Here is a 12,645-nt window from a genome sequence, read left to right on the forward strand (position 1 = left end):
CCGTGTCCCCTGCATCGGCAGATGGACTCTCAACCACTGCGCCACCAGGGAAGCCCTAGTCTGGTGGGTTTTTACCTTGCTCCTTCATCTGCTGTGTGTTTCTCTGTCTTCTCATTTTCCTTAACTTACTGTTTGGGGTCTCCTTTTTGAAGGCTGCAGTTCATAGTTCCCCTTGTTTTTGGTGTCTGTCCCCAGTGGCTAAGGTTGGTTCAGTGGGTTGTGTAGGCTTCCTGGTGGAGGGGGCTGGTGCCTGTGTACTGGTGGATGAGGCTGGATCTTGTCTTTCTGGTGCACAGGACCCTGTCTGGTGGTGTGTTTTGGGGTGTCTGTGACCTTATTATGATTTTAGGCAGCCTCTCTGCTAATGGGTGGGTTTATGTTCCTGTCTTGGTAGTTATTTGGCATGGGGTGTCCAGCACTGTAGCTTGCTGGTTGTTGAGTGGAGCTGGGTGTTAGAGTTGAGTTGGAGATCTCTGGGAGAGCTTTTGCCATTTGATATTACTTGGAGCCGGGAAGTCTCTGGTGGACCAATGTCCTGATCTCAGCTCTCCCACCTCAGGGGCACAGGCCTGACACCCAGCCGGAGCACCAAGACACTGTCAGCCACACGACTCAGAAGAAAAGGGAGAAAAAAAGAAAGAAAGAAAGAAAAAAGAAAATTAAATATATTAAAAAATTAAAAATTATTAAGAATAAAATTTTTTTAAAAAAAAAAAGGAGAGACAGAACCCTAGGACAGATGGTAAAAGCAAAGCTATACAGACAAAATCACACAAAGAAGCGTATACATACCCACTCACAAAAAGAGAAAAAGGAAAAAAAATCTGTATCTCTCTATTTATATAAAAGAGGAAGAGAGCAACCAAATCAATTATCAAATCTACCAGTGATAATAAACTCTAAATACTAAACTAAGATAAACATAAAACCAGAAACAAATTAGATGCAGAAAGCAAACCCCAAGTCTACAGTTGCTCACAAAGTCCACCTCCTCAATTTGGGATGATTCGTTGTCTGTTCATGTATTCCTCAGATGCAGGGTACATCAAGTTGGTTGTGGAGGTTTAATCCGCTGCTCCTGAGGCTGCTGGGAGAGATTTCCCTTTCTCTTCTTTGTTCTCACAGCTCCCAGGGGCTCAGCTTTGGATTTGGCCCCGCCTCTGCGTGTAGGTCGCCTGAGGGCGTCTGTTCCCGCTCAGACAGGACAGGGTTAAAGGAGCAGCTGATTCAGGGGCTGCGGCTCACTCAGGTGCGGCGCGGGGGGTGGGGGGGGGTGGGGGGGGTGGGGGGGTGGGCACGAAGTGCAGGGCGGGCCTGCGGCGGCAGAGTCCGGCGTGACGTTGCACCAGCCTGAGGCGCACCTTGCGTTCTTCCGGGTAAGTTGTCCCTGGATCACGGGACCCTGGCAGTGGCGGGCTGCACAGGCTCCCAGGAGGGGAGGTGTGGAGAGTGACCTGTGCTCGCACACAGGCTTCTTGGTGGCGGCAGCAGCAGCCTTAGCGTCTCATGCCTGTCTCTGGGGTCTGTGCTGATAGCCGCGGCTCGCGCCCGTCTCTGGAGTTCCTTTAAGCAGCGTTCTTAATCCCCTCTCCTCGCGCACCAGGAAACAAAGAGGGAAGAAAAAGTCTCTTGCCTCTTTGGCAGGTCCAGAGTTTCCCCCGGACTCCCTCCCGGCCAGCCGTGGCGCACTAACCCCCTGCAGGCTGTGTTCATGCCGCCAACCCCAGTCCTCTCCCTGCGCTCCGACCGAAGCCCGAGCCTCAGCTCCCAGCCCTCGCCCGCCCCGGCGGGGGAGCAGACAAGCCTCTCGGGCTGGTGAGTGCCGGTCGGCACCGATCCTCTCTGCGGGAATCTTTCCGCTTTGCCCTCCGCACCCCTGTTCCTGTGCTCTCCTCCACGGCGCCGAAGCTCCCCCCCTCCGCCACCTGCAGTCTCCGCCCGGAAGGGGCTTCTACTGTGTGGAAACCTTTCTTCTTTCACTGCTCCCTGCCACTGGTGCCGGTCCCATACCTGTTCTTTGTCTCTGTTTTTTCTTTTTTCTCTTACCCTACCCAGGTACGTGGGGAGTTTCTTGTATTTTGGGAAGTCTGAGGTCTTCTGCCAGCGTTCAGTAGGTGTTCTGTAGGAGTTGTTCCACGAGTAGATGTATTTCTTATGTATTTGTGGGGAGGAAGTTCATCTCCACGTTTTACTCCTCCGCCATCTTGAGGGTCTCCCCTAAAGATTTTTCATTCCCTGTAGATTGTGCCAGCGAGGTGACAGTCTGGACAGATGATGACTGTAGATCAGCCCCCTCAACCCAGTGCTTTGACACTATGTAAGCTGGGTCACTTGGAACAGTCTGAGGTGGTCTGCCTCTTTCTTCAGTCTCTCCTTTCCCTCTGTGTACAGGGGCCGTTTTGGGAACCAACAATTATGATTACAAACTAAGTAGAATTATACGTATGTTTGGATGAGAAATCTGGGTTTCTAGAAAGGAAGTCTTCGTTTCAATCTCATGCCATTGTTACTGACCCTTTGGAGTCAGGCCGAACAAGGGTCCTCCTGACCAATGTTTTGCTCACCAATATAATGAGACCAAGTTTGGTTCAGAAGCAAAGGAAAGCGTTATTCTAGGATCCAAGAATGGAGAGTTTCAAGCTCCAGCTATATAGAGTATACCGTTCTCCCTGACAGGCCAGCAGCGGGGCTGCTTTAGAGGATTACATCCCATGTTCTTATTCATTCATTCTCTGAACAAATGTTGACCATAACCGTAAACTAGTAGGGACAGATCAGACCTGGTTCCAATCTTACCTGATTTAATGTTTAGTGGGGAGAAAGACACACTAAACAAACAATGATCCTAATGAGTGTATAACCACAAACCATGATGAACGTTCTGAAGGAAAGGAATGCCATGTTTTATGCATGTCTACAATGTCAACTAGATGGGTGGTCAGGCAGAGAAGGTTTCCCCAGGGAAATGATGCTTGAGCAGAATCTCTCCCGAGAGAGAGAGATAAAATATAAGAATATGAACAGAATGAAGCTAAACTTATTTATTAGCTGGCGTTTGCTCTCCAGGCTCTATGTTGAACACACCTGCAGTCTGCACACCCCCTCAGCAGGGCAGGCTCTCTCGGCTTCTACTGCGTCCACTGAAACACCGCATTCTAAGATCAGAGGCCACAACTGCAGGATGTGTAGGGTGCATGCCTGAACATGACCTCAGCATCTTTCAAAGTTTCAGGAGGGCACCTAGTTGGGGAGTGTTGGAAGAAGGGATGCCAGCTCTCAGGAAAGCTCTTTGACCTCTGGTTCTCAATTACCACCTCTAGCTACTTCTGGCCGAAACTTCCTCTCCAAACATGTGCAGTCTATTACTATAACTGTATTGAATCTAGAAAAATCAAGCTCAACATATACTGTTGGGGCCTTATCAGTTATTGTAATTGTCAGAATACTGTGTTTACTATTATCATTAAGTCCCATAGGACTCTAGAATTTATTGAAATAGTATTTTTTTAAAAAACCTGAAATGGCTTGAGAGGCATATAAAAGCAGTTTTGGGGTGAATTCTTTCTTTAAAAACAATGTAATAATAAGTAAAGGGTTTCATTGGATTATGTTAACGGATTTTCCTTAGACAATTTTAACTTCTAGGTTGGTTGGCTTTTATTGGTTGGTTTTTATCACCCACCTGGCTCTTGCCCATAATCTTGTCATTCCTGCTCAAGGAATATTGAAACTGGGTCCCATAGAGTGAACAGAAGCTGGTGGCTAACAGGAATTCTTGAGATTGTCTTGCAGAGCAACAGATAGGGAAACAGCTTGTTAAAACCCTTCTGCTCTTAAACTGCCTTTGCTGATTAAGCTGGCTTTTGTTTTCTTCCTTCCTTCCTTCCTTCTTTCCTTCCTTCCTTCTTTCCTTCCTTCCTTCCTTCCTTTTTTTTCTCTCTTTAATTGCATGCCTTCCCAGCTTCACATAGCCCCACTGTTTTACAGGAAATTGGAGGGAGCTCTTGTCCAGTGCCAGCCGGCTGAGGCTGGTTGGGACCACTGACCCTAAAACTGGGCTTGTGCAGGTGTCCAGTGGATGGTCTTTTGACATCAGAGGACTGGAGAACTCTACCCTAAGATCATGTTAAGTGCCTCCATTTTTTAAAAAAAGTTTTATTTATCAATCAATTAATACACAGTATAGTCATTGCTTATAACATTATATATTGCTGTTTATTATATAGTTTTATTTATTTATTTATTTTGGCTGCACCAGTCTTAGTTGTGGCATGTAGGATCTTTCAACTGCGGCATGCGGACTTATTTGTGGCATGCAGACTCTTAGTTGTAGCATGCAGAATCTTAGTTGTGGCATGCAGACTCTTAGTTGCGGCATGCATGTGGGATCTAGTTCTCCAACCAGGGATCAAACCCGGGTCCCCTGCATTGGGAGCATGGAGTCTAACCCACTGGACCACCAGGGAAGTCCCAAGTGCCTCCTTTTTGAATATGAGAAGCATGTAACCCAGATATGCCTGTGCAGAACACATTATCTTACCTTTTCCCCTGCCCCCAGTCACCTTTTTCCACGCCTAAGTCCTCCCTGCTTATCCCTTAAATATCCCATATACCCATCGACTTCAGGGAGGTGGATATGAGACTTGTTCTTCCATCCCTGTACTTGGCTGCCTTGTGAGTAAATTCTTTCTGGGTTGTGAACCTTGGCATCTCAGCACTTGGCTTGCTGTGAGTTGGCCAACGGACCTGCTTTGGTAACAATATCAACTCGTCTTATTCAAGTCACTGTGCTCAACTATTTTGGCTCATAGAAGTTTGAAATAGAAAGATCTTAGGTCTCTCTCTGTAAAATGGGAATTAATACACTATACTCTGCTGTATTAATTTCCAATTGCTGCTGTAACAAATTACCACAAATTCAGTGGCTTAAAACAATGCAAGTTTATTATCTTACAGTTTGGAAGTCAGAAATTTGAAGTCAGTTTCAATGGGCTAAACTCAAGGTGTCAGAAAGCCTGCATTCCTTCTGGAGGCTATAGGGGAAAATCTATTTCCTTGTATTTTCTAGCTCTAAGAGGCTGCCTGCGTTCCTTGGCACTTAGCCCCTTCCTCCATCTTCAAAGTTAGGAGTGGTTGGTGGAACCTTCCTCATGCTACATCCCTCTGACATTCCTCTTTCTAGTCAAACCTCCCTCTGTCTCCTTTGTGATTACACTGGGTCCACCTGGGTAATCTAGGCTACTCTTCCCCATGTCAAGACCCTTAACTTAATTACATCTGCCAAGTCCTTTTTTTACCATGTAAGGGAACATGTTTACAGGTTCTAGGGATTTGCACATCGACATCTTGGGGGTCATTATTCAGCCTCTCATACTAGGCTACTCTAACAGTGTGAATTGTTGCATTTGTGGTAGATATGTAGTCCATGGGCAAATTTTTAATAATGGAGTAAATATAACACAAATGACATAATGCTCAGGAATTGTAGTCAATGAAAAGAAGCTATCCAGATAGCCCCTTGTAAGATGAATTTTATCTTTAAAGAATTTAAAAAATTTGTTTGGTCTTTATCTTAAATGCTCTTTTTTCTATTACGGTATTTTAGTTCCATTCTTAACTTTTTTTTTTTTTACAAAGTTGGATACACTCTCCTTATTAGGAATTCATCATGTTACATTGATGTAACTGGAAAGAAAAATCAGGTCAGCCTAACGTTTGAAGAATACGAAAGCCAAAATTCAAGATGTGGAGAAGAAACCTGGGTTGAAGCTTTCGGAAAATTTAATTTAAAATTTGAGGTCAATTCTCTAACAGAAGGCACCGTTATTAGATATTTACTTTCAGTATTTAAGGAAATTCACTTATAAGTATTTAATTATCTCCAAATATTAAAAAAAATATATACTTTTTAAATTATGAAAGCGAAAACTGTAGTCTCAGGAAAATCCTGGGAAGTGATAGTTATGCCTCACCACCCACTCTTTAAAATTAGTTAATTGGTTTCTTGTCTCCTCTCTCCAGCACGCAGAGGTGGTGTCTGGCCCGTCCTCCTGTCCCTTAGTCTGATCTGCTTGGAAGGTGGCACCCAGCCTCCCTGTTACGTTCATCCGTTCATCTCTCCTGCCCACCGTGTGGTCCTTGGGCTCCATTCCTTCCTCCTTTGTTATGTAGGTAAGGTAACTTGAGCTGAGGCTGGAGTAGTTGTAATTGCAGAAGCTTTTCTTTCATAAAGGCAGGACTAAAACCGAGGTAAATTGTTTAAAATGAGACACTTGGCATCTCTTGCCTGTTGAGGTATTAACACCATTCCCAGATTGTGTATTATTTTACAGGTACCTAATGAATCCCTGTTTGTCAGAGCCAGTAGGATATCAGGTAAAATGCAGCCGCATGAAAATGATCGTTGGAGGGCTCTATGTTGTAAAACCTGGAAGAGATCACTTAGGGACAACTTTCAGAGGTCACCTTCAGATTTTAGCATTTTGGAAAAGTTGCCCCAGAAGAGGGTGCCTTTCTTGGTGAGGCTGCAGTAACAGGAAATAGTTCATTGAAACCTTTGTGGGTTACCTATAAGATAAAAAGGACTGTGGCGAAGTCCCAGTGGTATAAAGGAAAGCGTTTATGTGTTGTCTAAACTGGATTTCCCTGCAGTGATTTGTAAAAGCCAAATTGCTGAGGGCAGCGAGTCCCTCTGTTGAATACAGGCCACCAGAGAGGCCAGCCCTGGCAGTGTGCACCTCCAATGGGGCGTGAAACAGACACAGCTCCAGGCTTTTGTTCCATAAGCAGACCAGCTTGGGTAGGAAATTCATCTGAGACTGCTCTGAATTAGAAACTACAAAGTTATGAATGGCCCGTCTGCTCACAGGCCAGAGCCGTTGAATCTCTTGAGTCCTTTAACATTTTTCTAATTGCTTCAATGCATCCCCGCCCCCCCAGAAAAAGATTTTTTTTCAGGCATTGTTTTCAGAAGAAATAATTAAGGGGATGACCCAGATAAATTGTTGCTTTACCTATTTCCTCCTTTAACTGCAAATTGCTAGAGAAGACTCTATAAAAACTCACAAAATCTATTGGTCTAAAAATCCATTAAAGGTGACATAAGGAAGGCAGGCATAGATTGTTGAAAAATGACAATAATCTATGTAACTGGAAGGAAACTGGTCTCTATGAGGAACAGTGCAGGGTGTCCCATACATAGCCTCCACCTCCCAGTCATTGGCATTAGAGGAATAATAACCAGACTGTGTGGTCCCCACGGGTTCTAGCACTGATTTCTGCGTTATTTTCTTTGGTCCTCACAGCAACCTTCAGAGGTAGCTATTATGATTCCACTTTGTAGATGAGCAAACTGAGGAACAGAGAAGTTCTGTGACCTGTCCAAGATCACACAGAGCGGGTGGACATACTATAAAGCAAATGAAGCTTAAACTTCAGGGTCCCCACTTGCACGGGTCCCTGTGAGCGGGGAAGTCACGTGGGGAGGTGGGATGTGGTAGCTGGGACGGGGGCGGGGGGAACAGATTGTAATCAGAGAGCATTTCTGTATTAGCATTTCTGGTAAATTGTCTAAAGAGATCTCAGAAGAAAAGACTGAAATCTCGAGAAATGTGTTGTGATTTCCTTTTTCATTCCAAAGAAATATTCAATTCTGCTCTCAGTTTTGTATTCCTAAAGAGTGGCCCCCAAGCCTTGGGCCCCATAAGACCTACATCTGCCTTTGCAGGTAGGTGGTAAGTGGTAGAGCTGCATTTGAACTTGGGTCTTCTGATTCCAAGGCCTGTTCTATTTTCAGACTATGTAGATACAAACACAGAAAAGTATAAAGAGAACATCAGGTGAAAAAAAAGCTGGATATGAGAGCTATAATCGTAATAATGTAAAACTTGTGCCCCCAGCGGGGCCTCCACCCTTTGGCTCAGAAGCCCTGTGCTCTGTGTCCACAGCTCATCTTCCTTCTCAGAGACGGCATCGAATCCACGTCTGTTCCCTCACAGGACACGGGAAGGGCAGTGCACCAGCAGGTGGTTGATAAACATCAGGTAACCAATGTAAAGGAGTAAATGTGATTTATACTTTCATATTTGGTTTACTGTTCACTTTCTAAAGGAGAAAGTGTATGATGTCACCAGGGTGTCATAAATGAATCTGGGGGATAGATGTGATGATAAAATCTATACTTCCTGCAATGGCTGAGCTCTGTAGGTCTAGTGGGAACTTATTTGTGTGGTTTTGAGTCTTTTAATCAGTTTCTTTTGCTGTAACTTTTCACGATGTGGTGATAAAGATGAACGTTTTCCCAGGTTTGCTGATGGAGAAAGAGTGGCAAAGGGAATTATTTCCCTAGGCCATAATGCAAATTAAGGAGGTGGGGATGGATAGGATAAGAACATAGGATCTCTGGCATTCACTAGAATTGCAGCACCATATTTTATTGCCTGAATTCTAGCATTCAGTTTGGGATCGTTTTTATCAATTTTTGATCTAGGTAGAGAATTAGAAACAAATGTTTTTCTAATTCCATTGTCTACATGAAAGACAATATTGGTCTATTTGGGGTGAGGATATGCTCTTATTTGAGGAAAGTGGGTGGGCATAAGTTTTTAAGTAAAACAAAAAAGATTTTTTTAATTGAAGTACAGTTGATTTACAGTGTTGTGTTAATTTCTGCTGTACAGCAAAGTGATTCATTTATACATATATATATTCTCATTTATAAAACAAAATTTATTCACTTATCAAATAGTCATTTATTCTGAGAACATGTTCTTCTCATTTTGGGGGTGTTTAAATAGTAATCCTTCTTTTTAAAACAATGAGGATGTCTTTATTTGACAAAATATGCCAGACTTCAAATCTATGTCACTCCCCCAAATCCTCAATATTTTTGAAATCTTACAGGTCCATGAAATTTGAAAGTTTGAGAACCACTCCTGGGGCTCTTGGGTAAGAAATATCATCTCCATAGCTTTTTGCTGGAGGGTTCTAGAACGACTTTTACCCTCTTCTAGGCAATTCCTTGTATTTTTAAAAAAATAATTAACATTTATTTTTGGCTGTTTTGGGTCTTCGTTGCCGTGCGCGGGCTTCTCACTGCGGTAGCTTCTCTTGCTGCAGAGCACGGGCTCTAGGCGCGCGGGCTTCAGTAGTGGTTGCATGTGGGCTCAGTAGTTGTGGCTCACGGGCTCTAGAGCACAGGCTCAGTAGTTGTGGCACACGGGCTTAGTTGTTCCACAGCATGTGGGATCTTCCTGGACCAGGGCTTGAACCTGTGTCCCCTGCATTGGCAGGCGGATTCTTCACCACTGCACCACCAGGGAAGTCCTTCCTTGTATTGTTGATGTTCTTGAATGTGTTTGGTGGCCAGTGAACTAGGACATCAAGCTTGGTGAGAGGTTAGGATTTAGCCCTTGTTGCCATTAAGTTTTCTTGGCACATGGATATCAGACACTGCACTCAGCAGAGTAGCTGATTTCATAATATTAATGTAGAAGAACATGGTGGTGGTAGAAATCAGTGCAGCCACGATGATGTCTTTTTAGGTCCTGTGATGAAAGAGAAGTTAATTGGCAAATTTCAACCTTAATCCTCATATAGAATGTTGACTGTGACAAATATCAAAGAGGCTCACGGGAAATAAGGCTCATTGCCTTCCCCACAGCTGCATGCATTTTCCTCTCTTATAATGCAGAGAAAATGGCTCTGAGTGACAAGGCAGTGTGTCTGGTTACTAATAACCATAAAGGGTGAGTGGGTGGCTGAGGAGGTACAGCGCTTGAGGAGAGGGCTGAGAGGGACCTGGGAGGCAGAACTTCTCTGAGGCACGTAATTAAATCATCAGTTGTCAGCCATTGCCTGTCTCCTACATTGTAAGGGGAGAGCTGTCTTCTCAGTTATGATATTTTCCGCCCTTTGCATGAAAACATAAGATGGGGTGTGTCCTGGAAAAAATACAGACTATTATGCTTGAGAATATGATCATTATTTTATAATTCCCATTTATTAAGCACTGAGATGAAGTCATTTCCTGAGACAGATATAAATTAGTGCAAAATTCAAGGGGAGAGAGAGAGAGAGAGGTATATGGAGTATATATTTGGGGATGGAGTTGTGTGCATAAAGTAATTCATGTTAATAGGAAACTCAAGATATGAATGATTTCCATTATGTAAATAAAATTAATCCAATTATTGTAGTGTTGGTTACACAGTTCTGTGAATTTACTAAAAATCGTTGAACTGAACACTTAAAGTGAGCGAATTTTATGGTATATTAATTATACCTCAAAAAAGGTGTTAAAAATTCATCTAGTTTTGTTTGGAATGTATAATCAGTAAAACAGTAACAAAATAAGAGAGTAGGAGCAAAACATTTAAAAAACAATACAGCAGGACTTCCCTGGCCGTCCACTGGTTAAGACTCTACGCTTCTTCTGCAGGGGGTGCGGTTTCCATCCCTGGTCGGGGATCTAAGATCCCACATGCCCCGAGGCTTGGCCAAAAAAAAAGTGATGATAATAATAAAATAAAAATAATGTAGCCCAGTTCACACTCATATTTAATACTGAGGGCTATGCAGGGATGGTTAAAAGGGAGAATCTGATACTGAACCACATGAGAGTATGATAAAGGTTGAATTTTCAGTTTGCAGGTGGTTCTGAATGCTTTGACTCAAGTACCCACCCCCAGTCGGAACTCAGTGCCCACTGATGACTCCATTCGGTTGGCAAGGTGCCAACGGGAGTGTTTTCAAGGGACAGTGACTCAGGGGGCCTTTGTTGACTTGCTATAGTAGCTCTATATAGTATAACTGGGAGACCAAATAATTGATCACCTAACCCAGGGACAGTGTGGAGCTTGAAATGTGGTGCTATTAATAATTACATGGGGACAATAATCATATGCAAGGTCCCTGTAGCTCTAATTGTGTCTGTTAATACAATACATATTTCTATGCAACTCTTGGTTGATTTATATGCAGGGTTTGGAATCAGAAGACCTATGTTTACCTTTCTGAGCTTTGATTTCCTCAATTCTAAAACACAGACGCTTCCTCCTCCTTCGCTCCCCCACCTCTTTCTTCCCTTCCTCTCTTCCTTCCTTCAACACCTATTTATTGAGCTCCTACTATTTTGTTTTTTAAGTTCTGTACTAAGAATTCAGGAGATAAAGGACCTCCTAGTTTAATTTTAGAAACAGGCTTAGTGACAGCACCTCCCTCACCTTCCTGGAGGGTGCAGCCCTTAAGTCTTAAGTCAGAATAGGCTTTAGGCAGGGGTGGGAGAAGCTCCTTCCAGTAATGGGCTGAAGCACTTTGCAGAGCAGCTAGAGGCAAACACACAACAGTACCAGCTGATCTTTTGTAAAATGTACATCGATGTCCAAGCTCAGGCAGCTGCCACACATCCTAGAAATACCTCATCTCACCCTGGCCACACCTCCCAAACTGTCTGCACCTAAGCTCTGCTTTCTTTCTCCTTGTGGAGGGTGAGCTGTCCCAGGAGCTGGACCGCTGGCCTCTCACCCGCCCTAGCTGGTTGCCCTTGCAAATCCTCCTTCTCTGCCCAGCATCCCTAGCTACTGGATCACTGACTCCCTCTTTACCTAAGGGTTCTCATCATCCTACAGCAATGTTGAAATGTTTCCCACTCTGAGAAAACAACCCTCCCTTGGTGGACACTGCCCTCCACATATTGCATTTCTCTGCAGAACTCCACTTCCTTGCCTTCCCTCTTATCTGATAAAATTCCATCTTGCCAACCCATGCCCAATTTGCTGTCCTAATCTCATTCTCTGACCTCTCAGGGACAAGTGATAGTGACTGAGCCACTTCTTTCTCTTGGCCTCTGGGAAACTTCTGGTTTTTCTCTCTTCTTACTGGCTGCCCCTTCTTGGATTCCTTTCCTGTCTTCTCCTCCTCTGTCCAGTTTCTAAACCCTGGAGTCCCCAGGCCTCTGTCCTGGACCTCCTTCTCTTTTCTATATTTCCCCTCATCTGGTCCATGGCTTTCAATAATATCTATAAGTAAATGAGAAAGCTGTCTCCCAGCATTCATTTTTTAAATTTCTTTTTTTATTACACAATTAAGGACATGTGTAAAAATCAGAAAATATGATCAAATATAGGAAGATAAAATCAATCATAAACTCAATAGCCAGAAATAATCATTTAACCTCTTGGCATAGATACTTTTTCTACATACATATATATATGTGTGTGTGTATATATATATATATATATATATTTTTATATATAACAAAACAGAATCACATTATACATATTACTTTGAAACTTGCTATTGATATTTAAGCGTGTTTTTGTGCATGTCCTTTGATGCCAACAGACACACAGGTCTCCAGCATCATCTGTAATCGCTATTTCCACGATCGATGAAACCCAACCCATTCTTAACTGTCAGAGTTGTTTCCAGATTTTTGCTGTTGTGCAGAAAGGTAGTGCTGCGGCTCCGTGGCAGCTGGGTCTTTGCGCCCTCGTAAATTGCAGTCCAGGCCGCGTTCGTTCCCGGGAGCTGAAACTGCTGAGTCAGAGGCGCGCGCGTGTGTTAATCCTTCGTGCCAGCGCCTGATGGGTCCCAGGGTTCGGACACCCGCTGACATCGCCTGTCGGTCCTCGGGCCGCGGGGCGC

At 43.9% G+C, this 12,645-nt stretch overlaps 1 long non-coding RNA gene across 1 annotated transcript in view; it reads left to right on the forward strand.

Moving 5' to 3' along the window:
- The first annotated feature begins 7,944 nt into the window (after nucleotides 1–7,944).
- Nucleotides 7,945–12,645, forward strand: part of LOC307175772 — a 41,666-nt gene continuing 36,965 nt past the window's right edge. The window contains exon 1 of the long non-coding RNA XR_013824475.1: nucleotides 7,945–8,042. This is a non-coding gene — a long non-coding RNA (uncharacterized lncRNA). The remainder of the gene's footprint in view (nucleotides 8,043–12,645) is intronic.

This window comes from Stenella coeruleoalba (genome assembly GCF_951394435.1).
Source record: "Stenella coeruleoalba genome assembly, chromosome: 17".
In the NCBI taxonomy this organism is placed as follows: domain Eukaryota; kingdom Metazoa; phylum Chordata; class Mammalia; order Artiodactyla; family Delphinidae; genus Stenella; species Stenella coeruleoalba.